This window comes from Urtica dioica, chromosome 5, assembly GCF_054948205.1.
Source record: "Urtica dioica subsp. dioica isolate 48M chromosome 5, U.dioica_male_clone48M_v1_H2, whole genome shotgun sequence".
Classification (NCBI taxonomy): Eukaryota; Viridiplantae; Streptophyta; class Magnoliopsida; order Rosales; family Urticaceae; genus Urtica; species Urtica dioica.
The window spans coordinates 11,911,953-11,934,564 of record NC_142760.1 but is presented as its reverse complement, the minus strand read 5'-3'; the positions used below and the strand labels follow the sequence as shown (position 1 = coordinate 11,934,564).

General features: G+C 46.5%; 43 non-coding genes and 7 pseudogenes across 43 annotated transcripts; all 50 read right to left on the bottom strand.

Moving 5' to 3' along the window:
• Positions 1–111: 111 nt before the first annotated feature.
• On the bottom strand, positions 112–230 carry LOC149395754 (5S ribosomal RNA). The gene has a single exon (XR_016298147.1). It is a non-coding gene; the product is annotated as a 5S ribosomal RNA (ribosomal RNA).
• Positions 231–563: 333 nt separating this feature from the next.
• Positions 564–682, bottom strand: LOC149395753 (5S ribosomal RNA). Its single transcript, XR_016297718.1, has one exon. It is a non-coding gene; the product is annotated as a 5S ribosomal RNA (ribosomal RNA).
• Positions 683–1,016: 334 nt separating this feature from the next.
• On the bottom strand, positions 1,017–1,135 carry LOC149395752 (5S ribosomal RNA). Its single transcript, XR_016299104.1, has one exon. It is a non-coding gene; the product is annotated as a 5S ribosomal RNA (ribosomal RNA).
• A 334-nt stretch (positions 1,136–1,469) lies between these two features.
• LOC149395751 (5S ribosomal RNA) lies at positions 1,470–1,588 on the bottom strand. The gene has a single exon (XR_016298146.1). It is a non-coding gene; the product is annotated as a 5S ribosomal RNA (ribosomal RNA).
• Positions 1,589–1,922: 334 nt separating this feature from the next.
• LOC149395750 (5S ribosomal RNA) lies at positions 1,923–2,041 on the bottom strand. Its single transcript, XR_016299103.1, has one exon. It is a non-coding gene; the product is annotated as a 5S ribosomal RNA (ribosomal RNA).
• A 334-nt stretch (positions 2,042–2,375) lies between these two features.
• LOC149395749 (5S ribosomal RNA) lies at positions 2,376–2,494 on the bottom strand. Its single transcript, XR_016298145.1, has one exon. It is a non-coding gene; the product is annotated as a 5S ribosomal RNA (ribosomal RNA).
• A 333-nt stretch (positions 2,495–2,827) lies between these two features.
• On the bottom strand, positions 2,828–2,946 carry LOC149395748 (5S ribosomal RNA). The gene has a single exon (XR_016297717.1). It is a non-coding gene; the product is annotated as a 5S ribosomal RNA (ribosomal RNA).
• Positions 2,947–3,279: 333 nt separating this feature from the next.
• LOC149395747 (5S ribosomal RNA) lies at positions 3,280–3,398 on the bottom strand. The gene has a single exon (XR_016298782.1). It is a non-coding gene; the product is annotated as a 5S ribosomal RNA (ribosomal RNA).
• A 334-nt stretch (positions 3,399–3,732) lies between these two features.
• Positions 3,733–3,851, bottom strand: LOC149395746 (5S ribosomal RNA). Its single transcript, XR_016298143.1, has one exon. It is a non-coding gene; the product is annotated as a 5S ribosomal RNA (ribosomal RNA).
• Positions 3,852–4,184: 333 nt separating this feature from the next.
• Positions 4,185–4,303, bottom strand: LOC149395745 (5S ribosomal RNA). The gene has a single exon (XR_016297382.1). It is a non-coding gene; the product is annotated as a 5S ribosomal RNA (ribosomal RNA).
• Positions 4,304–4,637: 334 nt separating this feature from the next.
• Positions 4,638–4,756, bottom strand: LOC149395744 (5S ribosomal RNA; annotated as a pseudogene).
• A 334-nt stretch (positions 4,757–5,090) lies between these two features.
• Positions 5,091–5,209, bottom strand: LOC149395743 (5S ribosomal RNA). The gene has a single exon (XR_016298142.1). It is a non-coding gene; the product is annotated as a 5S ribosomal RNA (ribosomal RNA).
• Positions 5,210–5,542: 333 nt separating this feature from the next.
• LOC149395742 (5S ribosomal RNA) lies at positions 5,543–5,661 on the bottom strand. The gene has a single exon (XR_016298781.1). It is a non-coding gene; the product is annotated as a 5S ribosomal RNA (ribosomal RNA).
• Positions 5,662–5,995: 334 nt separating this feature from the next.
• On the bottom strand, positions 5,996–6,114 carry LOC149395741 (5S ribosomal RNA). The gene has a single exon (XR_016298704.1). It is a non-coding gene; the product is annotated as a 5S ribosomal RNA (ribosomal RNA).
• A 333-nt stretch (positions 6,115–6,447) lies between these two features.
• Positions 6,448–6,566, bottom strand: LOC149395740 (5S ribosomal RNA). The gene has a single exon (XR_016297368.1). It is a non-coding gene; the product is annotated as a 5S ribosomal RNA (ribosomal RNA).
• A 334-nt stretch (positions 6,567–6,900) lies between these two features.
• Positions 6,901–7,019, bottom strand: LOC149395739 (5S ribosomal RNA; annotated as a pseudogene).
• A 334-nt stretch (positions 7,020–7,353) lies between these two features.
• Positions 7,354–7,472, bottom strand: LOC149395738 (5S ribosomal RNA). Its single transcript, XR_016298141.1, has one exon. It is a non-coding gene; the product is annotated as a 5S ribosomal RNA (ribosomal RNA).
• A 333-nt stretch (positions 7,473–7,805) lies between these two features.
• On the bottom strand, positions 7,806–7,924 carry LOC149395737 (5S ribosomal RNA). Its single transcript, XR_016298893.1, has one exon. It is a non-coding gene; the product is annotated as a 5S ribosomal RNA (ribosomal RNA).
• Positions 7,925–8,258: 334 nt separating this feature from the next.
• LOC149395736 (5S ribosomal RNA) lies at positions 8,259–8,377 on the bottom strand. The gene has a single exon (XR_016298140.1). It is a non-coding gene; the product is annotated as a 5S ribosomal RNA (ribosomal RNA).
• A 333-nt stretch (positions 8,378–8,710) lies between these two features.
• On the bottom strand, positions 8,711–8,829 carry LOC149395735 (5S ribosomal RNA). Its single transcript, XR_016297355.1, has one exon. It is a non-coding gene; the product is annotated as a 5S ribosomal RNA (ribosomal RNA).
• Positions 8,830–9,163: 334 nt separating this feature from the next.
• LOC149395734 (5S ribosomal RNA) lies at positions 9,164–9,282 on the bottom strand (annotated as a pseudogene).
• Positions 9,283–9,616: 334 nt separating this feature from the next.
• LOC149395733 (5S ribosomal RNA) lies at positions 9,617–9,735 on the bottom strand. The gene has a single exon (XR_016298139.1). It is a non-coding gene; the product is annotated as a 5S ribosomal RNA (ribosomal RNA).
• Positions 9,736–10,068: 333 nt separating this feature from the next.
• Positions 10,069–10,187, bottom strand: LOC149395732 (5S ribosomal RNA). The gene has a single exon (XR_016298892.1). It is a non-coding gene; the product is annotated as a 5S ribosomal RNA (ribosomal RNA).
• Positions 10,188–10,521: 334 nt separating this feature from the next.
• Positions 10,522–10,640, bottom strand: LOC149395731 (5S ribosomal RNA). Its single transcript, XR_016298138.1, has one exon. It is a non-coding gene; the product is annotated as a 5S ribosomal RNA (ribosomal RNA).
• A 333-nt stretch (positions 10,641–10,973) lies between these two features.
• On the bottom strand, positions 10,974–11,092 carry LOC149395730 (5S ribosomal RNA). The gene has a single exon (XR_016297342.1). It is a non-coding gene; the product is annotated as a 5S ribosomal RNA (ribosomal RNA).
• A 334-nt stretch (positions 11,093–11,426) lies between these two features.
• On the bottom strand, positions 11,427–11,545 carry LOC149395729 (5S ribosomal RNA; annotated as a pseudogene).
• A 334-nt stretch (positions 11,546–11,879) lies between these two features.
• On the bottom strand, positions 11,880–11,998 carry LOC149395728 (5S ribosomal RNA). The gene has a single exon (XR_016298137.1). It is a non-coding gene; the product is annotated as a 5S ribosomal RNA (ribosomal RNA).
• A 333-nt stretch (positions 11,999–12,331) lies between these two features.
• Positions 12,332–12,450, bottom strand: LOC149395727 (5S ribosomal RNA). Its single transcript, XR_016298780.1, has one exon. It is a non-coding gene; the product is annotated as a 5S ribosomal RNA (ribosomal RNA).
• Positions 12,451–12,784: 334 nt separating this feature from the next.
• On the bottom strand, positions 12,785–12,903 carry LOC149395726 (5S ribosomal RNA). The gene has a single exon (XR_016299102.1). It is a non-coding gene; the product is annotated as a 5S ribosomal RNA (ribosomal RNA).
• Positions 12,904–13,237: 334 nt separating this feature from the next.
• On the bottom strand, positions 13,238–13,356 carry LOC149395725 (5S ribosomal RNA). The gene has a single exon (XR_016298136.1). It is a non-coding gene; the product is annotated as a 5S ribosomal RNA (ribosomal RNA).
• Positions 13,357–13,689: 333 nt separating this feature from the next.
• On the bottom strand, positions 13,690–13,808 carry LOC149395724 (5S ribosomal RNA). The gene has a single exon (XR_016297716.1). It is a non-coding gene; the product is annotated as a 5S ribosomal RNA (ribosomal RNA).
• A 333-nt stretch (positions 13,809–14,141) lies between these two features.
• On the bottom strand, positions 14,142–14,260 carry LOC149395723 (5S ribosomal RNA). Its single transcript, XR_016298779.1, has one exon. It is a non-coding gene; the product is annotated as a 5S ribosomal RNA (ribosomal RNA).
• A 334-nt stretch (positions 14,261–14,594) lies between these two features.
• Positions 14,595–14,713, bottom strand: LOC149395722 (5S ribosomal RNA). Its single transcript, XR_016298135.1, has one exon. It is a non-coding gene; the product is annotated as a 5S ribosomal RNA (ribosomal RNA).
• Positions 14,714–15,046: 333 nt separating this feature from the next.
• Positions 15,047–15,165, bottom strand: LOC149395721 (5S ribosomal RNA). The gene has a single exon (XR_016297329.1). It is a non-coding gene; the product is annotated as a 5S ribosomal RNA (ribosomal RNA).
• A 334-nt stretch (positions 15,166–15,499) lies between these two features.
• On the bottom strand, positions 15,500–15,618 carry LOC149395720 (5S ribosomal RNA; annotated as a pseudogene).
• A 334-nt stretch (positions 15,619–15,952) lies between these two features.
• LOC149395719 (5S ribosomal RNA) lies at positions 15,953–16,071 on the bottom strand. The gene has a single exon (XR_016298134.1). It is a non-coding gene; the product is annotated as a 5S ribosomal RNA (ribosomal RNA).
• A 333-nt stretch (positions 16,072–16,404) lies between these two features.
• Positions 16,405–16,523, bottom strand: LOC149395718 (5S ribosomal RNA). Its single transcript, XR_016298891.1, has one exon. It is a non-coding gene; the product is annotated as a 5S ribosomal RNA (ribosomal RNA).
• Positions 16,524–16,857: 334 nt separating this feature from the next.
• Positions 16,858–16,976, bottom strand: LOC149395717 (5S ribosomal RNA). The gene has a single exon (XR_016298132.1). It is a non-coding gene; the product is annotated as a 5S ribosomal RNA (ribosomal RNA).
• Positions 16,977–17,309: 333 nt separating this feature from the next.
• LOC149395716 (5S ribosomal RNA) lies at positions 17,310–17,428 on the bottom strand. Its single transcript, XR_016297317.1, has one exon. It is a non-coding gene; the product is annotated as a 5S ribosomal RNA (ribosomal RNA).
• Positions 17,429–17,762: 334 nt separating this feature from the next.
• LOC149395715 (5S ribosomal RNA) lies at positions 17,763–17,881 on the bottom strand (annotated as a pseudogene).
• A 334-nt stretch (positions 17,882–18,215) lies between these two features.
• On the bottom strand, positions 18,216–18,334 carry LOC149395714 (5S ribosomal RNA). The gene has a single exon (XR_016298903.1). It is a non-coding gene; the product is annotated as a 5S ribosomal RNA (ribosomal RNA).
• A 334-nt stretch (positions 18,335–18,668) lies between these two features.
• Positions 18,669–18,787, bottom strand: LOC149395713 (5S ribosomal RNA). The gene has a single exon (XR_016298703.1). It is a non-coding gene; the product is annotated as a 5S ribosomal RNA (ribosomal RNA).
• Positions 18,788–19,121: 334 nt separating this feature from the next.
• Positions 19,122–19,240, bottom strand: LOC149395712 (5S ribosomal RNA). Its single transcript, XR_016299256.1, has one exon. It is a non-coding gene; the product is annotated as a 5S ribosomal RNA (ribosomal RNA).
• A 333-nt stretch (positions 19,241–19,573) lies between these two features.
• Positions 19,574–19,692, bottom strand: LOC149395711 (5S ribosomal RNA). Its single transcript, XR_016297853.1, has one exon. It is a non-coding gene; the product is annotated as a 5S ribosomal RNA (ribosomal RNA).
• A 333-nt stretch (positions 19,693–20,025) lies between these two features.
• LOC149395710 (5S ribosomal RNA) lies at positions 20,026–20,144 on the bottom strand. The gene has a single exon (XR_016298546.1). It is a non-coding gene; the product is annotated as a 5S ribosomal RNA (ribosomal RNA).
• Positions 20,145–20,477: 333 nt separating this feature from the next.
• On the bottom strand, positions 20,478–20,596 carry LOC149395709 (5S ribosomal RNA). The gene has a single exon (XR_016298545.1). It is a non-coding gene; the product is annotated as a 5S ribosomal RNA (ribosomal RNA).
• Positions 20,597–20,930: 334 nt separating this feature from the next.
• On the bottom strand, positions 20,931–21,049 carry LOC149395708 (5S ribosomal RNA). Its single transcript, XR_016299196.1, has one exon. It is a non-coding gene; the product is annotated as a 5S ribosomal RNA (ribosomal RNA).
• Positions 21,050–21,383: 334 nt separating this feature from the next.
• Positions 21,384–21,502, bottom strand: LOC149395707 (5S ribosomal RNA). Its single transcript, XR_016299255.1, has one exon. It is a non-coding gene; the product is annotated as a 5S ribosomal RNA (ribosomal RNA).
• A 334-nt stretch (positions 21,503–21,836) lies between these two features.
• LOC149395706 (5S ribosomal RNA) lies at positions 21,837–21,955 on the bottom strand. The gene has a single exon (XR_016299254.1). It is a non-coding gene; the product is annotated as a 5S ribosomal RNA (ribosomal RNA).
• Positions 21,956–22,289: 334 nt separating this feature from the next.
• On the bottom strand, positions 22,290–22,408 carry LOC149395705 (5S ribosomal RNA; annotated as a pseudogene).
• Positions 22,409–22,612: the final 204 nt, after the last annotated feature.

Genomic DNA, 22,612 nt, shown 5'->3' with positions numbered 1-22,612 from the left:
ACTTTCACCGGTGAATTGTATGCGTAAACGAGCATTTGAACAAGGCTCGGATCGATTTTTGGTGAAATTCCATCGTTTCGGCCTCCGAAAAAAATAATTCGCAAAAAAAGAGGGATGCAACACGAGGACTTCCCAGGAGGTCACCCATCCTAGTACTACTCTCGCCCAAGCACGCTTAACTTCGGAGTTCTGATGGGATCCGATGCATTAGTGCTGGTATGATCGCATCCGCAAGCATTAGCGCGCATTATCTATATAAGAATCAACGCCGCGACTCCCAAAAGCCATAACTACGTCTTCGGTGCACCAAAAATCACATAAAATATATGAATTCCTAATAACTTTTCGCGATCTTCGCGTTGGGACGGTTTCGGAAGAGTGATCGGCGAAATTCCGCCAAGGTGAACGGGGGAAGGGTAAAATCGTAAATTTCACCCTCGGTCCGGAATTTCGACTTTCACCGGTGAATTGTAAGCGTAAACGGGCATTTGAACAAGACTCGGAGCGATTTTTGGTGAAATTCCATCGTTTCGGCCTCCGAAAAAAATAATTCGCAAAAAAGAGGGATGCAACACGAGGACTTCCCAAGAGGTCACCCATCCTAGTACTACTCTCGCCCAAGCACGCTTAACTTCGGAGTTCTAATGGGATCCGGTGCATTAGTGCTGGTATGATCGCATCCGCAAGCATTAGCGCGCATTATCTATATAAGAATCAGCGCCGCGACTCCCAAAAGCCATAACTACGTCTTCGGTGCACCAAAAATCACATAAAATATATGAATTCCTAATAACTTTTCGCGATCTTCGCGTTGGGACGGTTTCGGAAGAGTGATCGGCGAAATTCCGACAAGGTGAACGGGGGAAGGGTAAAATCGTAAATTTCGCCATCGGTCCGGAATTTCGACTTTCACCGGTGAATTGTAAGCGTAAACGGGCATTTGAACAAGACTCGGAGCGATTTTTGGTGAAATTCCATCGTTTCGGCCTCCGAAAAAAATAATTCGCAAAAAAAGAGGGATGCAACACGAGGACATCCCAGGAGGTCACCCATCCTAGTACTACTCTCGCCCAAGCACGCTTAACTTCGGAGTTCTGATGGGATGCGGTGCATTAGTGCTGGTATGATCGCATCCAGAAGCATTAGCGCGCATTATCTATATAAGAATCAACGCCGCGACTCCCAAAAGCCATAACTACGTCTTCGGTGCACCAAAAATCACATAAAATATATGAATTCCTAATAACTTTTCGCGATCTTCGCGTTGGGACGGTTTCGAAAGAGTGATCGGCGAAATTCCGACAAGGTGAACGGGGGAAGGGTAAAATCGTAAATTTCGCCCTCGGTCCGGAATTTCGACTTTCACCGGTGAATTGTATGCGTAAACGAGCATTTGAACAAGGCTCGGATCGATTTTTGGTGAAATTCCATCGTTTCGGCCTCCGAAAAAAATAATTCGCAAAAAAAGAGGGATGCAACACGAGGACTTCCCAGGAGGTCACCCATCCTAGTACTACTCTCGCCCAAGCACGCTTAACTTCGGAGTTCTGATGGGATCCGATGCATTAGTGCTGGTATGATCGCATCCGCAAGCATTAGCGCGCATTATCTATATAAGAATCAACGCCGCGACTCCCAAAAGCCATAACTACGTCTTCGGTGCACCAAAAATCACATAAAATATATGAATTCCTAATAACTTTTCGCGATCTTCGCGTTGGGACGGTTTCGGAAGAGTGATCGGCGAAATTCCGACAAGGTGAACGGGGGAAGGGTAAAATCGTAAATTTCGCCCTCGGTCCGGAATTTCGACTTTCACCGGTGAATTGTAAGCGTAAACGGGCATTTGAACAAGACTCGGAGCGATTTTTGGTGAAATTCCATCGTTTCGGCCTCCGAAAAAAATAATTCGCAAAAAAAGAGGGATGCAACACGAGGACATCCCAGGAGGTCACCCATCCTAGTACTACTCTCGCCCAAGCACGCTTAACTTCGGAGTTCTGATGGGATGCGGTGCATTAGTGCTGGTATGATCGCATCCGGAAGCATTAGCGCGCATTATCTATATAAGAATCAACGCCGCGACTCCCAAAAGCCATAACTAAGTCTTCGGTGCACCAAAAATCACATAAAATATATGAATTCCTAATAACTTTTCGCGATCTTCGCGTTGGGACGGTTTCGAAAGAGTGATCGGCGAAATTCCGACAAGGTGAACGGGGGAAGGGTAAAATCGTAAATTTCGCCCTCGGTCCGGAATTTCGACTTTCACCGGTGAATTGTATGCGTAAACGAGCATTTGAACAAGGCTCGGATCGATTTTTGGTGAAATTCCATCGTTTCGGCCTCCGAAAAAAATAATTCGCAAAAAAAGAGGGATGCAACACGAGGACTTCCCAGGAGGTCACCCATCCTAGTACTACTCTCGCCCAAGCACGCTTAACTTCGGAGTTCTGATGGGATCCGATGCATTAGTGCTGGTATGATCGCATCCGCAAGCATTAGCGCGCATTATCTATATAAGAATCAACGCCGCGACTCCCAAAAGCCATAACTACGTCTTCGGTGCACCAAAAATCACATAAAATATATGAATTCCTAATAACTTTTCGCGATCTTCGCGTTGGGACGGTTTCGGAAGAGTGATCGGCGAAATTCCGCCAAGGTGAACGGGGGAAGGGTAAAATCGTAAATTTCACCCTCGGTCCGGAATTTCGACTTTCACCGGTGAATTGTAAGCGTAAACGGGCATTTGAACAAGACTCGGAGCGATTTTTGGTGAAATTCCATCGTTTCGGCCTCCGAAAAAAATAATTCGCAAAAAAGAGGGATGCAACACGAGGACTTCCCAAGAGGTCACCCATCCTAGTACTACTCTCGCCCAAGCACGCTTAACTTCGGAGTTCTAATGGGATCCGGTGCATTAGTGCTGGTATGATCGCATCCGCAAGCATTAGCGCGCATTATCTATATAAGAATCAGCGCCGCGACTCCCAAAAGCCATAACTACGTCTTCGGTGCACCAAAAATCACATAAAATATATGAATTCCTAATAACTTTTCGCGATCTTCGCGTTGGGACGGTTTCGGAAGAGTGATCGGCGAAATTCCGACAAGGTGAACGGGGGAAGGGTAAAATCGTAAATTTCGCCATCGGTCCGGAATTTCGACTTTCACCGGTGAATTGTAAGCGTAAACGGGCATTTGAACAAAACTCGGAGCGATTTTTGGTGAAATTCCATCGTTTCGACCTCCGAAAAAATAATTCGCAAAAAAAGAGGGATGCAACACGAGGACTTCCCAGGAGGTCACCCATCCTAGTACTACTCTCGCCCAAGCACGCTTAACTTCGGAGTTCTGATGGGATGCGGTGCATTAGTGCTGGTATGATCGCATCCGCAAGCATTAGCGCGCATTATCTATATAAGAATCAGCGCCGCGACTCCCAAAAGCCATAACTACGTCTTCGGTGCACCAAAAATCACATAAAATATATGAATTCCTAATAACTTTTCGCGATCTTCGCGTTGGGACGGTTTCGGAAGAGTGATCGGCGAAATTCCGACAAGGTGAACGGGGGAAGGGTAAAATCGTAAATTTCGCCCTCGGTCCGGAATTTCGACTTTCACCGGTGAATTGTAAGCGTAAACGGGCATTTGAACAAGACTCGGAGCGATTTTTGGTGAAATTCCATCGTTTCGGCCTCCGAAAAAAATAATTCGCAAAAAAAGAGGGATGCAACACGAGGACTTCCCAGGAGGTCACCCATCCTAGTACTACTCTCGCCCAAGCACGCTTAACTTCGGAGTTCTGATGGGATCCGATGCATTAGTGCTGGTATGATCGCATCCGCAAGCATTAGCGCGCATTATCTATATAAGAATCAGCGCCGCGACTCCCAAAAGCCATAACTACGTCTTCGGTGCACCAAAAATCACATAAAATATATGAATTCCTAATAACTTTTCGCGATCTTCGCGTTGGGACGGTTTCGGAAGAGTGATCGGCGAAATTCCGACAAGGTGAACGGGGGAAGGGTAAAATCGTAAATTTCGCCCTCGGTCCGGAATTTCGACTTTCACCGGTGAATTGTAAGCGTAAACGGGCATTTGAACAAGACTCGGAGCGATTTTTGGTGAAATTCCATCGTTTCGACCTCCGAAAAAATAATTCGCAAAAAAAGAGGGATGCAACACGAGGACTTCCCAGGAGGTCACCCATCCTAGTACTACTCTCGCCCAAGCACGCTTAACTTCGGAGTTCTGATGGGATCCGGTGCATTAGTGCTGGTATGATCGCATCCGCAAGCATTAGCGCGCATTATCTATATAAGAATCAGCGCCGCGACTCCCAAAAGCCATAACTACGTCTTCGGTGCACCAAAAATCACATAAAATATATGAATTCCTAATAACTTTTCGCGATCTTCGCGTTGGGACGGTTTCGGAAGAGTGATCGGCGAAATTCCGACAAGGTGAACGGGGGAAGGGTAAAATCGTAAATTTCGCCCTCGGTCCGGAATTTCGACTTTCACCGGTGAATTGTAAGCGTAAACGGGCATTTGAACAAGACTCGGAGCGATTTTTGGTGAAATTCCATCGTTTCGGCCTCCGAAAAAAATAATTCGCAAAAAAATAGGGATGCAACACGAGGACATCCCAGGAGGTCACCCATCCTAGTACTACTCTCGCCCAAGCAAGCTTAACTTCGGAGTTCTGATGGGATGCGGTGCATTAGTGCTGGTATGATCGCATCCGGAAGCATTAGCGCGCATTATCTATATAAGAATCAACGCCGCGACTCCCAAAAGCCATAACTACGTCTTCGGTGCACCAAAAATCACATAAAATATATGAATTCCTAATAACTTTTCGCGATCTTCGCGTTGGGACGGTTTCGAAAGAGTGATCGGCGAAATTCCGACAAGGTGAACGGGGGAAGGGTAAAATCGTAAATTTCGCCCTCGGTCCGGAATTTCGACTTTCACCGGTGAATTGTATGCGTAAACGAGCATTTGAACATGGCTCGGATCGATTTTTGGTGAAATTCCATCGTTTCGGCCTCCGAAAAAAATAATTCGCAAAAAAAGAGGGATGCAACACGAGGACTTCCCAGGAGGTCACCCATCCTAGTACTACTCTCGCCCAAGCACGCTTAACTTCGGAGTTCTGATGGGATCCGATGCATTAGTGCTGGTATGATCGCATCCGCAAGCATTAGCGCGCATTATCTATATAAGAATCAGCGCCGCGACTCCCAAAAGCCATAACTACGTCTTCGGTGCACCAAAAATCACATAAAATATATGAATTCCTAATAAATTTTCGCGATCTTCGCGTTGGGACGGTTTCGGAAGAGTGATTGGCGAAATTCCGACAAGGTGAACGGGGGAAGGGTAAAATCGTAAATTTCGCCCTCGGTCCGGAATTTCGACTTTCACCGGTGAATTGTAAGCGTAAACGGGCATTTGAACAAGACTCGGAGCGATTTTTGGTGAAATTCCATCGTTTCGACCTCCGAAAAAATAATTCGCAAAAAAAGAGGGATGCAACACGAGGACTTCCCAGGAGGTCACCCATCCTAGTACTACTCTCGCCCAAGCACGCTTAACTTCGGAGTTCTGATGGGATGCGGTGCATTAGTGCTGGTATGATCGCATCCGCAAGCATTAGCGCGCATTATCTATATAAGAATCAGCGCCGCGACTCCCAAAAGCCATAACTACGTCTTCGGTGCACCAAAAATCACATAAAATATATGAATTCCTAATAACTTTTCGCGATCTTCGCGTTGGGACGGTTTCGGAAGAGTGATCGGCGAAATTCCGACAAGGTGAACGGGGGAAGGGTAAAATCGTAAATTTCGCCCTCGGTCCGGAATTTCGACTTTCACCGGTGAATTGTAAGCGTAAACGGGCATTTGAACAAGACTCGGAGCGATTTTTGGTGAAATTCCATCGTTTCGGCCTCCGAAAAAAATAATTCGCAAAAAAAGAGGGATGCAACACGAGGACTTCCCAGGAGGTCACCCATCCTAGTACTACTCTCGCCCAAGCACGCTTAACTTCGGAGTTCTGATGGGATCCGATGCATTAGTGCTGGTATGAACGCATCCGCAAGCATTAGCGCGCATTATCTATATAAGAATCAGCGCCGCGACTCCCAAAAGCCATAACTACGTCTTCGGTGCACCAAAAATCACATAAAATATATGAATTCCTAATAACTTTTCGCGATCTTCGCGTTGGGACGGTTTCGGAAGAGTGATCGGCGAAATTCCGACAAGGTGAACGGGGGAAGGGTAAAATCGTAAATTTCGCCCTCGGTCCGGAATTTCGACTTTCACCGGTGAATTGTAAGCGTAAACGGGCATTTGAACAAGACTCGGAGCGATTTTTGGTGAAATTCCATCGTTTCGACCTCCGAAAAAATAATTCGCAAAAAAAGAGGGATGCAACACGAGGACTTCCCAGGAGGTCACCCATCCTAGTACTACTCTCGCCCAAGCACGCTTAACTTCGGAGTTCTGATGGGATCCGGTGCATTAGTGCTGGTATGATCGCATCCGCAAGCATTAGCGCGCATTATCTATATAAGAATCAGCGCCGCGACTCCCAAAAGCCATAACTACGTCTTCGGTGCACCAAAAATCACATAAAATATATGAATTCCTAATAACTTTTCGCGATCTTCGCGTTGGGACGGTTTCGGAAGAGTGATCGGCGAAATTCCGACAAGGTGAACGGGGGAAGGGTAAAATCGTAAATTTCGCCCTCGGTCCGGAATTTCGACTTTCACCGGTGAATTGTAAGCGTAAACGGGCATTTGAACAAGACTCGGAGCGATTTTTGGTGAAATTCCATCGTTTCGGCCTCCGAAAAAAATAATTCGCAAAAAAATAGGGATGCAACACGAGGACATCCCAGGAGGTCACCCATCCTAGTACTACTCTCGCCCAAGCAAGCTTAACTTCGGAGTTCTGATGGGATGCGGTGCATTAGTGCTGGTATGATCGCATCCGGAAGCATTAGCGCGCATTATCTATATAAGAATCAACGCCGCGACTCCCAAAAGCCATAACTACGTCTTCGGTGCACCAAAAATCACATAAAATATATGAATTCCTAATAACTTTTCGCGATCTTCGCGTTGGGACGGTTTCGAAAGAGTGATCGGCGAAATTCCGACAAGGTGAACGGGGGAAGGGTAAAATCGTAAATTTCGCCCTCGGTCCGGAATTTCGACTTTCACCGGTGAATTGTATGCGTAAACGAGCATTTGAACATGGCTCGGATCGATTTTTGGTGAAATTCCATCGTTTCGGCCTCCGAAAAAAATAATTCGCAAAAAAAGAGGGATGCAACACGAGGACTTCCCAGGAGGTCACCCATCCTAGTACTACTCTCGCCCAAGCACGCTTAACTTCGGAGTTCTGATGGGATCCGATGCATTAGTGCTGGTATGATCGCATCCGCAAGCATTAGCGCGCATTATCTATATAAGAATCAGCGCCGCGACTCCCAAAAGCCATAACTACGTCTTCGGTGCACCAAAAATCACATAAAATATATGAATTCCTAATAAATTTTCGCGATCTTCGCGTTGGGACGGTTTCGGAAGAGTGATTGGCGAAATTCCGACAAGGTGAACGGGGGAAGGGTAAAATCGTAAATTTCGCCCTCGGTCCGGAATTTCGACTTTCACCGGTGAATTGTAAGCGTAAACGGGCATTTGAACAAGACTCGGAGCGATTTTTGGTGAAATTCTATCGTTTCGACCTCCGAAAAAATAATTCGCAAAAAAAGAGGGATGCAACACGAGGACTTCCCAGGAGGTCACCCATCCTAGTACTACTCTCGCCCAAGCACGCTTAACTTCGGAGTTCTGATGGGATGCGGTGCATTAGTGCTGGTATGATTGCATCCGCAAGCATTAGCGCGCATTATCTATATAAGAATCAGCGCCGCGACTCCCAAAAGCCATAACTACGTCTTCGGTGCACCAAAAATCACATAAAATATATGAATTCCTAATAACTTTTCGCGATCTTCGCGTTGGGACGGTTTCGGAAGAGTGATCGGCGAAATTCCGACATGGTGAACGGGGGAAGGGTAAAATCGTAAATTTCGCCCTCGGTCCGGAATTTCGACTTTCACCGGTGAATTGTAAGCGTAAACGGGCATTTGAACAAGACTCGGAGCGATTTTTGGTGAAATTCCATCGTTTCGGCCTCCGAAAAAAATAATTCGCAAAAAAAGAGGGATGCAACACGAGGACTTCCCAGGAGGTCACCCATCCTAGTACTACTCTCGCCCAAGCACGCTTAACTTCGGAGTTCTGATGGGATCCGATGCATTAGTGCTGGTATGATCGCATCCGCAAGCATTAGCGCGCATTATCTATATAAGAATCAGCGCCGCGACTCCCAAAAGCCATAACTACGTCTTCGGTGCACCAAAAATCACATAAAATATATGAATTCCTAATAACTTTTCGCGATCTTCGCGTTGGGACGGTTTCGGAAGAGTGATCGGCGAAATTCCGACAAGGTGAACGGGGGAAGGGTAAAATCGTAAATTTCGCCCTCGGTCCGGAATTTCGACTTTCACCGGTGAATTGTAAGCGTAAACGGGCATTTGAACAAGACTCGGAGCGATTTTTGGTGAAATTCCATCGTTTCGACCTCCGAAAAAATAATTCGCAAAAAAAGAGGGATGCAACACGAGGACTTCCCAGGAGGTCACCCATCCTAGTACTACTCTCGCCCAAGCACGCTTAACTTCGGAGTTCTGATGGGATCCGGTGCATTAGTGCTGGTATGATCGCATCCGCAAGCATTAGCGCGCATTATCTATATAAGAATCAGCGCCGCGACTCCCAAAAGCCATAACTACGTCTTCGGTGCACCAAAAATCACATAAAATATATGAATTCCTAATAACTTTTCGCGATCTTCGCGTTGGGACGGTTTCGGAAGAGTGATCGGCGAAATTCCGACAAGGTGAACGGGGGAAGGGTAAAATCGTAAATTTCGCCCTCGGTCCGGAATTTCGACTTTCACCGGTGAATTGTAAGCGTAAACGGGCATTTGAACAAGACTCGGAGCGATTTTTGGTGAAATTCCATCGTTTCGGCCTCCGAAAAAAATAATTCGCAAAAAAATAGGGATGCAACACGAGGACATCCCAGGAGGTCACCCATCCTAGTACTACTCTCGCCCAAGCAAGCTTAACTTCGGAGTTCTGATGGGATGCGGTGCATTAGTGCTGGTATGATCGCATCCGGAAGCATTAGCGCGCATTATCTATATAAGAATCAACGCCGCGACTCCCAAAAGCCATAACTACGTGTTCGGTGCACCAAAAATCACATAAAATATATGAATTCCTAATAACTTTTCGCGATCTTCGCGTTGGGACGGTTTCGAAAGAGTGATCGGCGAAATTCCGACAAGGTGAACGGGGGAAGGGTAAAATCGTAAATTTCGCCCTCGGTCCGGAATTTCGACTTTCACCGGTGAATTGTATGCGTAAACGAGCATTTGAACATGGCTCGGATCGATTTTTGGTGAAATTCCATCGTTTCGGCCTCCGAAAAAAATAATTCGCAAAAAAAGAGGGATGCAACACGAGGACTTCCCAGGAGGTCACCCATCCTAGTACTACTCTCGCCCAAGCACGCTTAACTTCGGAGTTCTGATGGGATCCGATGCATTAGTGCTGGTATGATCGCATCCGCAAGCATTAGCGCGCATTATCTATATAAGAATCAGCGCCGCGACTCCCAAAAGCCATAACTACGTCTTCGGTGCACCAAAAATCACATAAAATATATGAATTCCTAATAAATTTTCGCGATCTTCGCGTTGGGACGGTTTCGGAAGAGTGATTGGCGAAATTCCGACAAGGTGAACGGGGGAAGGGTAAAATCGTAAATTTCGCCCTCGGTCCGGAATTTCGACTTTCACCGGTGAATTGTAAGCGTAAACGGGCATTTGAACAAGACTCGGAGCGATTTTTGGTGAAATTCCATCGTTTCGACCTCCGAAAAAATAATTCGCAAAAAAAGAGGGATGCAACACGAGGACTTCCCAGGAGGTCACCCATCCTAGTACTACTCTCGCCCAAGCACGCTTAACTTCGGAGTTCTGATGGGATGCGGTGCATTAGTGCTGGTATGATTGCATCCGCAAGCATTAGCGCGCATTATCTATATAAGAATCAGCGCCGCGACTCCCAAAAGCCATAACTACGTCTTCGGTGCACCAAAAATCACATAAAATATATGAATTCCTAATAACTTTTCGCGATCTTCGCGTTGGGACGGTTTCGGAAGAGTGATCGGCGAAATTCCGACAAGGTGAACGGGGGAAGGGTAAAATCGTAAATTTCGCCCTCGGTCCGGAATTTCGACTTTCACCGGTGAATTGTAAGCGTAAACGGGCATTTGAACAAGACTCGGAGCGATTTTTGGTGAAATTCCATCGTTTCGGCCTCCGAAAAAAATAATTCGCAAAAAAAGAGGGATGCAACACGAGGACTTCCCAGGAGGTCACCCATCCTAGTACTACTCTCGCCCAAGCACGCTTAACTTCGGAGTTCTGATGGGATCCGATGCATTAGTGCTGGTATGATCGCATCCGCAAGCATTAGCGCGCATTATCTATATAAGAATCAGCGCCGCGACTCCCAAAAGCCATAACTACGTCTTCGGTGCACCAAAAATCACATAAAATATATGAATTCCTAATAACTTTTCGCGATCTTCGCGTTGGGACGGTTTCGGAAGAGTGATCGGCGAAATTCCGACAAGGTGAACGGGGGAAGGGTAAAATCGTAAATTTCGCCCTCGGTCCGGAATTTCGACTTTCACCGGTGAATTGTAAGCGTAAACGGGCATTTGAACAAGACTCGGAGCGATTTTTGGTGAAATTCCATCGTTTCGACCTCCGAAAAAATAATTCGCAAAAAAAGAGGGATGCAACACGAGGACTTCCCAGGAGGTCACCCATCCTAGTACTACTCTCGCCCAAGCACGCTTAACTTCGGAGTTCTGATGGGATCCGGTGCATTAGTGCTGGTATGATCGCATCCGCAAGCATTAGCGCGCATTATCTATATAAGAATCAGCGCCGCGACTCCCAAAAGCCATAACTACGTCTTCGGTGCACCAAAAATCACATAAAATATATGAATTCCTAATAACTTTTCGCGATCTTCGCGTTGGGACGGTTTCGGAAGAGTGATCGGCGAAATTCCGACAAGGTGAACGGGGGAAGGGTAAAATCGTAAATTTCGCCCTCGGTCCGGAATTTCGACTTTCACCGGTGAATTGTAAGCGTAAACGGGCATTTGAACAAGACTCGGAGCGATTTTTGGTGAAATTCCATCGTTTCGGCCTCCGAAAAAAATAATTCGCAAAAAAATAGGGATGCAACACGAGGACATCCCAGGAGGTCACCCATCCTAGTACTACTCTCGCCCAAGCAAGCTTAACTTCGGAGTTCTGATGGGATGCGGTGCATTAGTGCTGGTATGATCGCATCCGGAAGCATTAGCGCGCATTATCTATATAAGAATCAACGCCGCGACTCCCAAAAGCCATAACTACGTGTTCGGTGCACCAAAAATCACATAAAATATATGAATTCCTAATAACTTTTCGCGATCTTCGCGTTGGGACGGTTTCGAAAGAGTGATCGGCGAAATTCCGACAAGGTGAACGGGGGAAGGGTAAAATCGTAAATTTCGCCCTCGGTCCGGAATTTCGACTTTCACCGGTGAATTGTATGCGTAAACGAGCATTTGAACATGGCTCGGATCGATTTTTGGTGAAATTCCATCGTTTCGGCCTCCGAAAAAAATAATTCGCAAAAAAAGAGGGATGCAACACGAGGACTTCCCAGGAGGTCACCCATCCTAGTACTACTCTCGCCCAAGCACGCTTAACTTCGGAGTTCTGATGGGATCCGATGCATTAGTGCTGGTATGATCGCATCCGCAAGCATTAGCGCGCATTATCTATATAAGAATCAGCGCCGCGACTCCCAAAAGTCATAACTACGTCTTCGGTGCACCAAAAATCACATAAAATATATGAATTCCTAATAAATTTTCGCGATCTTCGCGTTGGGACGGTTTCGGAAGAGTGATTGGCGAAATTCCGACAAGGTGAACGGGGGAAGGGTAAAATCGTAAATTTCGCCCTCGGTCCGGAATTTCGACTTTCACCGGTGAATTGTAAGCGTAAACGGGCATTTGAACAAGACTCGGAGCGATTTTTGGTGAAATTCCATCGTTTCGACCTCCGAAAAAATAATTCGCAAAAAAAGAGGGATGCAACACGAGGACTTCCCAGGAGGTCACCCATCCTAGTACTACTCTCGCCCAAGCACGCTTAACTTCGGAGTTCTGATGGGATGCGGTGCATTAGTGCTGGTATGATCGCATCCGCAAGCATTAGCGCGCATTATCTATATAAGAATCAGCGCCGCGACTCCCAAAAGCCATAACTACGTCTTCGGTGCACCAAAAATCACATAAAATATATGAATTCCTAATAACTTTTCGCGATCTTCGCGTTGGGACGGTTTCGGAAGAGTGATCGGCGAAATTCCGACAAGGTGAACGGGGGAAGGGTAAAATCGTAAATTTCGCCCTCGGTCCGGAATTTCGACTTTCACCGGTGAATTGTAAGCGTAAACGGGCATTTGAACAAGACTCGGAGCGATTTTTGGTGAAATTCCATCGTTTCGGCCTCCGAAAAAAATAATTCGCAAAAAAAGAGGGATGCAACACGAGGACATCCCAGGAGGTCACCCATCCTAGTACTACTCTCGCCCAAGCACGCTTAACTTCGGAGTTCTGATGGGATGCGGTGCATTAGTGCTGGTATGATCGCATCCGGAAGCATTAGCGCGCATTATCTATATAAGAATCAACGCCGCGACTCCCAAAAGCCATAACTAAGTCTTCGGTGCACCAAAAATCACATAAAATATATGAATTCCTAATAACTTTTCGCGATCTTCGCGTTGGGACGGTTTCGAAAGAGTGATCGGCGAAATTCCGACAAGGTGAACGGGGGAAGGGTAAAATCGTAAATTTCGCCCTCGGTCCGGAATTTCGACTTTCACCGGTGAATTGTATGCGTAAACGAGCATTTGAACAAGGCTCGGATCGATTTTTGGTGAAATTCCATCGTTTCGGCCTCCGAAAAAAATAATTCGCAAAAAAAGAGGGATGCAACACGAGGACTTCCCAGGAGGTCACCCATCCTAGTACTACTCTCGCCCAAGCACGCTTAACTTCGGAGTTCTGATGGGATCCGATGCATTAGTGCTGGTATGATCGCATCCGCAAGCATTAGCGCGCATTATCTATATAAGAATCAACGCCGCGACTCCCAAAAGCCATAACTACGTCTTCGGTGCACCAAAAATCACATAAAATATATGAATTCCTAATAACTTTTCGCGATCTTCGCGTTGGGACGGTTTCGGAAGAGTGATCGGCGAAATTCCGCCAAGGTGAACGGGGGAAGGGTAAAATCGTAAATTTCACCCTCGGTCCGGAATTTCGACTTTCACCGGTGAATTGTAAGCGTAAACGGGCATTTGAACAAGACTCGGAGCGATTTTTGGTGAAATTCCATCGTTTCGGCCTCCGAAAAAAATAATTCGCAAAAAAGAGGGATGCAACACGAGGACTTCCCAAGAGGTCACCCATCCTAGTACTACTCTCGCCCAAGCACGCTTAACTTCGGAGTTCTAATGGGATCCGGTGCATTAGTGCTGGTATGATCGCATCCGCAAGCATTAGCGCGCATTATCTATATAAGAATCAGCGCCGCGACTCCCAAAAGCCATAACTACGTCTTCGGTGCACCAAAAATCACATAAAATATATGAATTCCTAATAACTTTTCGCGATCTTCGCGTTGGGACGGTTTCGGAAGAGTGATCGGCGAAATTCCGACAAGGTGAACGGGGGAAGGGTAAAATCGTAAATTTCGCCATCGGTCCGGAATTTCGACTTTCACCGGTGAATTGTAAGCGTAAACGGGCATTTGAACAAAACTCGGAGCGATTTTTGGTGAAATTCCATCGTTTCGACCTCCGAAAAAATAATTCGCAAAAAAAGAGGGATGCAACACGAGGACTTCCCAGGAGGTCACCCATCCTAGTACTACTCTCGCCCAAGCACGCTTAACTTCGGAGTTCTGATGGGATGCGGTGCATTAGTGCTGGTATGATCGCATCCGCAAGCATTAGCGCGCATTATCTATATAAGAATCAGCGCCGCGACTCCCAAAAGCCATAACTACGTCTTCGGTGCACCAAAAATCACATAAAATATATGAATTCCTAATAACTTTTCGCGATCTTCGCGTTGGGACGGTTTCGGAAGAGTGATCGGCGAAATTCCGACAAGGTGAACGGGGGAAGGGTAAAATCGTAAATTTCGCCCTCGGTCCGGAATTTCGACTTTCACCGGTGAATTGTAAGCGTAAACGGGCATTTGAACAAGACTCGGAGCGATTTTTGGTGAAATTCCATCGTTTCGGCCTCCGAAAAAAATAATTCGCAAAAAAAGAGGGATGCAACACGAGGACTTCCCAGGAGGTCACCCATCCTAGTACTACTCTCGCCCAAGCACGCTTAACTTCGGAGTTCTGATGGGATCCGATGCATTAGTGCTGGTATGATCGCATCCGCAAGCATTAGCGCGCATTATCTATATAAGAATCAGCGCCGCGACTCCCAAAAGCCATAACTACGTCTTCGGTGCACCAAAAATCACATAAAATATATGAATTCCTAATAACTTTTCGCGATCTTCGCGTTGGGACGGTTTCGGAAGAGTGATCGGCGAAATTCCGACAAGGTGAACGGGGGAAGGGTAAAATCGTAAATTTCGCCCTCGGTCCGGAATTTCGACTTTCACCGGTGAATTGTAAGCGTAAACGGGCATTTGAACAAGACTCGGAGCGATTTTTGGTGAAATTCCATCGTTTCGACCTCCGAAAAAATAATTCGCAAAAAAAGAGGGATGCAACACGAGGACTTCCCAGGAGGTCACCCATCCTAGTACTACTCTCGCCCAAGCACGCTTAACTTCGGAGTTCTGATGGGATCCGGTGCATTAGTGCTGGTATGATCGCATCCGCAAGCATTAGCGCGCATTATCTATATAAGAATCAGCGCCGCGACTCCCAAAAGCCATAACTACGTCTTCGGTGCACCAAAAATCACATAAAATATATGAATTCCTAATAACTTTTCGCGATCTTCGCGTTGGGACGGTTTCGGAAGAGTGATCGGCGAAATTCCGACAAGGTGAACGGGGGAAGGGTAAAATCGTAAATTTCGCCCTCGGTCCGGAATTTCGACTTTCACCGGTGAATTGTAAGCGTAAACGGGCATTTGAACAAGACTCGGAGCGATTTTTGGTGAAATTCCATCGTTTCGGCCTCCGAAAAAAATAATTCGCAAAAAAATAGGGATGCAACACGAGGACATCCCAGGAGGTCACCCATCCTAGTACTACTCTCGCCCAAGCAAGCTTAACTTCGGAGTTCTGATGGGATGCGGTGCATTAGTGCTGGTATGATCGCATCCGGAAGCATTAGCGCGCATTATCTATATAAGAATCAACGCCGCGACTCCCAAAAGCCATAACTACGTCTTCGGTGCACCAAAAATCACATAAAATATATGAATTCCTAATAACTTTTCGCGATCTTCGCGTTGGGACGGTTTCGAAAGAGTGATCGGCGAAATTCCGACAAGGTGAACGGGGGAAGGGTAAAATCGTAAATTTCGCCCTCGGTCCGGAATTTCGACTTTCACCGGTGAATTGTATGCGTAAACGAGCATTTGAACATGGCTCGGATCGATTTTTGGTGAAATTCCATCGTTTCGGCCTCCGAAAAAAATAATTCGCAAAAAAAGAGGGATGCAACACGAGGACTTCCCAGGAGGTCACCCATCCTAGTACTACTCTCGCCCAAGCACGCTTAACTTCGGAGTTCTGATGGGATCCGATGCATTAGTGCTGGTATGATCGCATCCGCAAGCATTAGCGCGCATTATCTATATAAGAATCAGCGCCGCGACTCCCAAAAGCCATAACTACGTCTTCGGTGCACCAAAAATCACATAAAATATATGAATTCCTAATAAATTTTCGCGATCTTCGCGTTGGGACGGTTTCGGAAGAGTGATTGGCGAAATTCCGACAAGGTGAACGGGGGAAGGGTAAAATCGTAAATTTCGCCCTCGGTCCGGAATTTCGACTTTCACCGGTGAATTGTAAGCGTAAACGGGCATTTGAACAAGACTCGGAGCGATTTTTGGTGAAATTCCATCGTTTCGACCTCCGAAAAAATAATTCGCAAAAAAAGAGGGATGCAACACGAGGACTTCCCAGGAGGTCACCCATCCTAGTACTACTCTCGCCCAAGCACGCTTAACTTCGGAGTTCTGATGGGATGCGGTGCATTAGTGCTGGTATGATTGCATCCGCAAGCATTAGCGCGCATTATCTATATAAGAATCAGCGCCGCGACTCCCAAAAGCCATAACTACGTCTTCGGTGCACCAAAAATCACATAAAATATATGAATTCCTAATAACTTTTCGCGATCTTCGCGTTGGGACGGTTTCGGAAGAGTGATCGGCGAAATTCCGACAAGGTGAACGGGGGAAGGGTAAAATCGTAAATTTCGCCCTCGGTCCGGAATTTCGACTTTCACCGGTGAATTGTAAGCGTAAACGGGCATTTGAACAAGACTCGGAGCGATTTTTGGTGAAATTCCATCGTTTCGGCCTCCGAAAAAAATAATTCGCAAAAAAAGAGGGATGCAACACGAGGACTTCCCAGGAGGTCACCCATCCTAGTACTACTCTCGCCCAAGCACGCTTAACTTCGGAGTTCTGATGGGATCCGATGCATTAGTGCTGGTATGATCGCATCCGCAAGCATTAGCGCGCATTATCTATATAAGAATCAGCGCCGCGACTCCCAAAAGCCATAACTACGTCTTCGGTGCACCAAAAATCACATAAAATATATGAATTCCTAATAACTTTTCGCGATCTTCGCGTTGGGACGGTTTCGGAAGAGTGATCGGCGAAATTCCGACAAGGTGAACGGGGGAAGGGTAAAATCGTAAATTTCGCCCTCGGTCCGGAATTTCGACTTTCACCGGTGAATTGTAAGCGTAAACGGGCATTTGAACAAGACTCGGAGCGATTTTTGGTGAAATTCCATCGTTTCGACCTCCGAAAAAATAATTCGCAAAAAAAGAGGGATGCAACACGAGGACTTCCCAGGAGGTCACCCATCCTAGTACTACTCTCGCCCAAGCACGCTTAACTTCGGAGTTCTGATGGGATCCGGTGCATTAGTGCTGGTATGATCGCATCCGCAAGCATTAGCGCGCATTATCTATATAAGAATCAGCGCCGCGACTCCCAAAAGCCATAACTACGTCTTCGGTGCACCAAAAATCACATAAAATATATGAATTCCTAATAACTTTTCGCGATCTTCGCGTTGGGACGGTTTCGGAAGAGTGATCGGCGAAATTCCGACAAGGTGAACGGGGGAAGGGTAAAATCGTAAATTTCGCCCTCGGTCCGGAATTTCGACTTTCACCGGTGAATTGTAAGCGTAAACGGGCATTTGAACAAGACTCGGAGCGATTTTTGGTGAAATTCCATCGTTTCGGCCTCCGAAAAAAATAATTCGCAAAAAAATAGGGATGCAACACGAGGACATCCCAGGAGGTCACCCATCCTAGTACTACTCTCGCCCAAGCAAGCTTAACTTCGGAGTTCTGATGGGATGCGGTGCATTAGTGCTGGTATGATCGCATCCGGAAGCATTAGCGCGCATTATCTATATAAGAATCAACGCCGCGACTCCCAAAAGCCATAACTACGTCTTCGGTGCACCAAAAATCACATAAAATATATGAATTCCTAATAACTTTTCGCGATCTTCGCGTTGGGACGGTTTCGAAAGAGTGATCGGCGAAATTCCGACAAGGTGAACGGGGGAAGGGTAAAATCGTAAATTTCGCCCTCGGTCCGGAATTTCGACTTTCACCGGTGAATTGTATGCGTAAACGAGCATTTGAACATGGCTCGGATCGATTTTTGGTGAAATTCCATCGTTTCGGCCTCCGAAAAAAATAATTCGCAAAAAAAGAGGGATGCAACACGAGGACTTACCAGGAGGTCACCCATCCTAGTACTACTCTCGCCCAAGCACGCTTAACTTCGGAGTTCTGATGGGATCCGATGCATTAGTGCTGGTATGATCGCATCCGCAAGCATTAGCGCGCATTATCTATATAAGAATCAACGCCGCGACTCCCAAAAGCCATAACTACGTCTTCGGTGCACCAAAAATCACATAAAATATATGAATTCCTAATAACTTTTCGCGATCTTCGCGCTGGGACGGTTTCGGAAGAGTGATCGGCGAAATTCCGCCAAGGTGAACGGGGGAAGGGTAAAATCGTAAATTTCACCCTCGGTCCGGAATTTCGACTTTCACCGGTGAATTGTAAGCGTAAACGGGCATTTGAACAAGACTCGGAGCGATTTTTTGTGAAATTCCATCGTTTCGGCCTCCGAAAAAAATAATTCGCAAAAAAAGAGGGATGCAACACGAGGACTTCCCAGGAGGTCACCCATCCTAGTACTACTCTCGCCCAAGCACGCTTAACTTCGAAGTTCTGATGGGATGCGGTGCATTAGTGCTGGTATGATCGCATCCGCAAGCATTAGCGCGCATTATCTATATAAGAATCAGCGCCGCGACTCCCAAAAGCCATAACTACGTCTTCGGTGCACCAAAAATCACATAAAATATATGAATTCCTAATAACTTTTCGCGATCTTCGCGTTGGGACGGTTTCGGAAGAGTGATCGGCGAAATTCCGACAAGGTGAACGGGGGAAGGGTAAAATCGTAAATTTCGCCCTCGGTCCGGAATTTCGACTTTCACCGGTGAATTGTAAGCGTAAACGGGCATTTGAACAAGACTCGGAGCGATTTTTGGTGAAATTCCATCGTTTCGGCCTCCGAAAAAAATAATTCGCAAAAAAAGAGGGACGCAACACGAGGACATCCCAGGAGGTCACCCATCCTAGTACTACTCTCGCCCAAGCACGCTTAACTTCGGAGTTCTGATGGGATGCGGTGCATTAGTGCTGGTATGATCGCATCCGCAAGCATTAGCGCGCATTATCTATATAAGAATCAACGCCGCGACTCCCAAAAGCCATAACTACGTCTTCGGTGCACCAAAAATCACATAAAATATATGAATTCCTAATAACTTTTCGCGATCTTCGCGTTGGGACGGTTTCGGAAGAGTGATCGGCGAAATTCCGACAAGGTGAACGGGGGAAGGGTAAAATCGTAAATTTCGCCCTCGGTCCGGAATTTCGACTTTCACCGGTGAATTGTAAGCGTAAACGGGCATTTGAACAAGACTCGGAGCGATTTTTGGTGAAATTCCATCGTTTCGGCCTCCGAATAAAATAATTCGCAAAAAAGAGGGACGCAACACGAGGACTTCCCAAGAGGTCACCCATCCTAGTACTACTCTCGCCCAAGCACGCTTAACTTCGGAGTTCTGATGGGATCCGGTGCATTAGTGCTGGTATGATCGCATCCGCAAGCATTAGCGCGCATTATCTATATAAGAATCAGCGCCGCGACTCCCAAAAGCCATAACTACGTCTTCGGTGCACCAAAAATCACATAAAATATATGAATTCCTAATAACTTTTCGCGATCTTCGCGTTGGGACGGTTTCGGAAGAGTGATCGGCGAAATTCCGACAAGGTGAACGGGGGAAGGGTAAAATCGTAAATTTCGCCATCGGTCCGGAATTTCGACTTTCACCGGTGAATTGTAAGCGTAAACGGGCATTTGAACAAGACTCGGAGCGATTTTTGGTGAAATTCCATCGTTTCGACCTCCGAAAAAATAATTCGCAAAAAAAGAGGGATGCAACACGAGGACTTCCCAAGAGGTCACCCATCCTAGTACTACTCTCGCCCAAGCACGCTTAACTTCGGAGTTCTGATGGGATCCTGTGCATTAGTGCTGGTATGATCGCATCCGCAAGCATTAGCGCGCATTATCTATATAAGAATCAGCGCCGCGACTCCCAAAAGCCATAACTACGTCTTCGGTGCACCAAAAATCACATAAAATATATGAATTCCTAATAACTTTTCGCGATCTTCGCCTTGGGACGGTTTCGGAAGAGTGATCGGCGAAATTCCGACAAGGTGAACGGGGGAAGGGTAAAATCGTAAATTTCGCCCTCGGTCCGGAATTTCGACTTTCACCGGTGAATTGTAAGCGTAAACGGGCATTTGAACAAGACTCGGAGCGATTTTTGGTGAAATTCCATCGTTTCGACCTCCGAAAAAATAATTCGCAAAAAAAGAGGGATGCAACACGAGGACTTCCCAAGAGGTCACCCATCCTAGTACTACTCTCGCCCAAGCACGCTTAACTTCGGAGTTCTGATGGGATCCTGTGCATTAGTGCTGGTATGATCGCATCCGCAAGCATTAGCGCGCATTATCTATATAAGAATCAGCGCCGCGACTCCCAAAAGCCATAACTACGTCTTCGGTGCACCAAAAATCACATAAAATATATGAATTCCTAATAACTTTTCGCGATCTTCGCCTTGGGACGGTTTCGGAAGAGTGATCGGCGAAATTCCGACAAGGTGAACGGGGGAAGGGTAAAATCGTAAATTTCGCCCTCGGTCCGGAATTTCGACTTTCACCGGTGAATTGTAAGCGTAAACGGGCATTTGAACAAGACTCGGAGCGATTTTTGGTGAAATTCCATCAGTACGGCCTCCGAAAAAAATAATTCGCAAAAAAAGAGGGACGCAACACGTGGACATCCCAGGAGGTCACCCATCCTAGTACTACTCTCGCCCAAGCACGCTTAACTTCGGAGTTCTGATGGGATGCGGTGCATTAGTGCTGGTATGATCGCATCCGCAAGCATTAGCGCGCATTATCTATATAAGAATCAGCGCCGCGACTCCCAAAAGCCATAACTACGTCTTCGGTGCACCAAAAATCACATAAAATATATGAATTCCTAATAACTTTTCGCGATCTTCGCGTTGGGACGGTTTCGGAAGAGTGATCGGCGAAATTCCGACAAGGTGAACGGGGGAAGGGTAAGATCGTAAATTTCGCCCTCGGTCCGGAATTTCGACTTTCACCGGTGAATTGTAAGCGTAAACGGGCATTTGAACAAGACTCGGAGCGATTTTTGGTGAAATTCCATCGTTACGGCCTCCGAAAAAAATAATTCGCAAAAAAAGAGGGACGCAACACGAGGACATCCCAGGAGGTCACCCATCCTAGTACTACTCTCGCCCAAGCACGCTTAACTTCGGAGTTCTGATGGGATGCGGTGCATTAGTGCTGGTATGATCGCATCCGCAAGCATTAGCGCGCATTATCTATATAAGAATCAACGCCGCGACTCCCAAAAGCCATAACTACGTCTTCGGTGCACCAAAAATCACATAAAATATATGAATTCCTAATAACTTTTCGCGATCTTCGCGTTGGGACGGTTTCGGAAGAGTGATCGGCGAAATTCCGACAAGGTGAACGGGGGAAGGGTAAAATCGTAAATTTCGCCCTCGGTCCGGAATTTCGACTTTCACCGGTGAATTGTATGCGTAAACGAGCATTTGAACAAGGCTCGGATCGATTTTTGGTGAAATTCCATCGTTTCGGCCTCCGAAAAAAATAATTCGCAAAAAAAGAGGGACGCAACACGAGGACATCCCAGGAGGTCACCCATCCTAGTACTACTCTCGCCCAAGCACGCTTAACTTCGGAGTTCTGATGGGATGCGGTGCATTAGTGCTGGTATGATCGCATCCGCAAGCATTAGCGCGCATTATCTATATAAGAATCAACGCCGCGACTCCCAAAAGCCATAACTACGTCTTCGGTGCACCAAAAATCACATAAAATATATGAATTCCTAATAACTTTTCGCGATCTTCGCGTTGGGACGGTTTCGGAAGAGTGATCGGCGAAATTCCGACAAGGTGAACGGGGGAAGGGTAAAATCGTAAATTTCGCCCTCGGTCCGGAATTTCGACTTTCACCGGTGAATTGTAAGCGTAAACGGGCATTTGAACAAGACTCGGAGCGATTTTTGGTGAAATTCCATCGTTTCGGCCTCCGAAAAAAATAATTCGCAAAAAAATAGGGATGCAACACGAGGACATCCCAGGAGGTCACCCATCCTAGTACTACTCTCGCCCAAGCAAGCTTAACTTCGGAGTTCTGATGGGATGCGGTGCATTAGTGCTGGTATGATCGCATCCGGAAGCATTAGCGCGCATTATCTATATAAGAATCAACGCCGCGACTCCCAAAAGCCATAACTACGTCTTCGGTGCACCAAAAATCACATAAAATATATGAATTCCTAATAACTTTTCGCGATCTTCGCGTTGGGACGGTTTCGAAAGAGTGATCGGCGAAATTCCGACAAGGTGAACGGGGGAAGGGTAAAATCGTAAATTTCG